Here is a 3335-nt window from a genome sequence, read left to right as displayed (position 1 = left end):
CAAAATATAGTTCTTTAAAACTTTAGAGCAGCATTGCCTGCAACTAATTTTTTTTTTTAAAAGATACAGTGCTTGAACCCACATCCGTGGAAATAAGCAGCTAAGTTTGCATCACTCTGCACAGTTGCTGAATACAGCTTCAACTTCACCCCCAGAATCTCCCCAGCTGGGCTGGAGGATCCCCTCCCAGATTCCATTTCAATGCAAACACTGAGTTTTGTTTTGTTTCGCTGCCTCTGCAATTTATTCAGCACCTACTAGATGCCAGGGAGCAGGCCCGGATCTTCTATTTACTAGCACACAAGTCTGTGTTCTGACTTCCTGAGTGTCTGTATCCTAGGTCTCAAGTAAGGTAGGATTAAGTCTCCTCATCTGTGAAACGCTGGTGACAATTCCCACCTCACAGAAAGGGTGTGACCGCGTCTGGATTGTCCGCCCACGAAAGCATTTCATAAATCCAGTAAATATCACGTCTATGTGTCCTCCTGTGTGTGACTTTCTAAAGAAGCCATCTGCTTTTACTTGGAAAGGGACAGTTGTCCCAGAGTGCTGGTCACTTTTCCCTTGCGGATGAGAAAGCCTGAGTAGGGAAACTGAGGCTCGGAGCGTGGAGGTGGAGCTGTGTGTGGAGTTGAGCCCCGGACCCCAGCCGGCTGAGCCCGCCCCTCCCCCGGCCCGAGGAGTCCTTTGTGTCCCGCTGGGCGCCTCCCCGCGGAGCCTCCCGGAGGAGCCCGGGCCCCTCCGGCTCCTTTACATACCCGCCAGACGCTTCCAGGAAGGTCAAGGCCAAGTTGAAAGTTAAGAGTCTGTTTACCTCCGGGAGCCCATTCAGCGCGGCCCGCACACCGCCGGTGACCTTTACAGCCCGGCCTTTGAGCGGGGCCGCCGCGGCCCCAGAGGTTCCGGCCACGGGGACCTGGTACCTCCGTGTCACCCCCGCCCCGCCCGGGCTCGGGCCGCCAGCGAGCGAGCGGGAGGGGGAGTCGCCACCCGGCCCACTGGGGGGCGTTTGCTAAATTATGGTTTTTGTTTTGTTTTGCTTTGCTTTTGCAAAGTGAGCGCCTGCTGCCTTCGGCCCCTCCCCCAACCGAACGCAGGGTCGGTAGGGACCCCGCAGCCCCGCAGGCCGGCGGTGGCGAGAATGAGGGTTTATTCTTTGCAGCGGGGTCGCTTCCTCTTTCCCAAAGGTCGCGGTGCCGCTGTCCCCGCCGAGCTCCAGGGCTAGCGCGGCTTCTCCCGGCTTCCAGGAAACCCGCCGATTGCGGTGCGCGCTCCCCTTCCCGCTGCCTCCGTCCTCACGGCGCGTCTGCATTTCTCTCTCTCTCCGTTTAATCTGCTGGCATCTCTCTTTATGGTTTATATTTGTGTTTTTCTTGCCTATCCTGTTTTTGTCTGTTCCTCCTGGATTCCTTTCTTCACTTACTTTCTACTTTTTTCCTCCTGCTAAAAAGTTGTCCTAATCCAAAAATTTCCTTTGTTTTCTTTCTCATCTACCACATTATTTTTGGCTTGGTTTTCTTCTCATTTTCCTTGCATTTGTTCCCCCCTTTCTTTCTCATCTCTGTTTCCCTCTAGCTCGATCTCTCCTGTTTCTTTCCCGCTTACTTCTGTTTTGCTCTACTCCCTCACCCCCAACACACGCTTCTTTCCTTTTCCACCCTCGCCCACAATTTCCCATTGTTCTTCTCCAAGTCTGGAAGGGGCCTGGCCGGGCGACAGCGCCTGGCCGGGCGACAGCCCCTGGCCGCCTGTGGCCTGTGCTTGGCCCAGGGGCCTGAATGGAGTGCGGCCTCGGAGTGGAAGCTAGGACGCCGCAGCCCACCTGGGGACTAGGGTGACACAGGCCTCTCTTCCTTAACAAGAATCAGGTGGGGTCAGTCCACACCGGACAGGAAGATCCTTTGGGTGATTTGATCGCCAGGGCTGGAGAGCCACGAAAGTGGGAGGATGGAGACCCTGTGACATCTTCAGGATCGGGACCCTCTCAGGACAAACGTAAGTCCCCAGAGCTCTAATGGCGACCGAAAAGCAAGCCCTGGGGAACTGGGAGTGGGATTCGAAGCGGAAGGAAGGAAGGAAGGGAGCAAGGGCCTGAAACGGGGAGCTCGCCCCAGAGCCCCAGCCCCGTCTCCAGCCCTGGGCTTTTCTGGGTCCAGGTCTGGTCTCAGCACCCACCACCCCCGCACCCAATCCAGAGAACCCCCGATGGTCCTCGCTAAAGAGCACGTCTCAGGGAGGGTCTCCTGCTGGCCCAGCCTGTGTGCTGGGGAAAGTGGTCTCCCCTCCCCTGCCAGCTTTCCTGGCCAAACCGTGCAGAAGGCAAAGGCGGAACAGCCCAGAGGAGGGCAAGGACTCCCACCCAGATTTAGGGCAGGGTGATCTGACAGGGCCTTCAGGGAGCCCAGCCCCACCACCAGCCTCTGTGAGCACCCATCTAGAGCCGACTCAGAGGGGATCCTGAACCCCAGGGTGTAAACCCCTCCATAGTCCATTAAATGGCACCAAATTGGCATGGGAAACTGGGCATGGTGCTGCAGACGCCTGTAATCCCAGAATTCTGGGAGGCTGAGGCAGGAGGACCAGTCTGGGCAGATGAGCGAGAGCTTGTCTCAAAAGAAATATATTTTTTTAAAGGCTGGAGATGTAGCTCAGTGCAAAGGCTCTGGGTTCAATCTCCAAATACCCAAAAGGGGGGGTGTGTGAGAAATTACCTCCTCCACCCTCACCCTGATTCCCCGAGAAGCCCTCCACCCATCATCTCAAGAGTACCGCAGGACGATCCTTGAGTCAGGGCTGAAAATCGTTTTCAGGCTTGCAGCAGCTTGTGAGCCTGGAGGACTGGGCTTCCTTTGTCTCAACCCCTGGGGCCCCAGGTGGGTCTCGGGAATGAAGAATATCTGAAAAGCGCTGGGGATTTAGCTCAGTGGCACTGTGCCTGCCTTGCAAGCCTAAGGTCCTGAGTTCGATCCCTGGTACAAAAGAAAGAAAGAGAGAGAGAGAGAGAGAGAGAGAGAGAGAGAGAGAGAGAGAGAGAGAGAGAGAGAGAAAGAATCTGAAAAGCCCTACCTGCAGATTCTAGAAAGCAATTTCAATTTCTTAAAACTCCCCCTCAATCTGCTCCTCCTTTTTCCTTGTTGGTGATAATTAGGAAAATGCTGGCTACGCTCAGGGCTGCTAGAAATAAAGACTGAGTCTTCACTCCTGAAATCAAGAAAAATGTCCACAACAACACCCTGGCCCCTCAAGCCCCAAAGCCACCCTTGTGGCTTGAAGTGCAGCTTGGATTTCAGGTGTGGGGCAAAGTACGATGGGAAAGATTTCATTTCTTGCTCTGA

The 3335-nt window shown here is 55.0% G+C and overlaps 1 long non-coding RNA gene across 1 annotated transcript; it reads left to right on the top strand.

Moving 5' to 3' along the window:
• The first annotated feature begins 892 nt into the window (after positions 1-892).
• LOC110344857 (uncharacterized) lies at positions 893-3335 on the top strand. The gene is made up of 3 exons (XR_015447700.1): positions 893-1264; positions 1863-1995; positions 3149-3335. It is a non-coding gene; the product is annotated as an uncharacterized LOC110344857 (long non-coding RNA).

Source organism: Heterocephalus glaber, unplaced genomic scaffold, assembly GCF_053883595.1.
Source record: "Heterocephalus glaber isolate CG9 unplaced genomic scaffold, H.glaber_assembly_v1.0 deba00001773, whole genome shotgun sequence".
Taxonomy (NCBI): Eukaryota; Metazoa; Chordata; class Mammalia; order Rodentia; family Bathyergidae; genus Heterocephalus; species Heterocephalus glaber.
The sequence above is the reverse complement of the archived record's forward strand: the minus strand, read 5'-3'. Positions and strand labels throughout refer to the sequence as shown.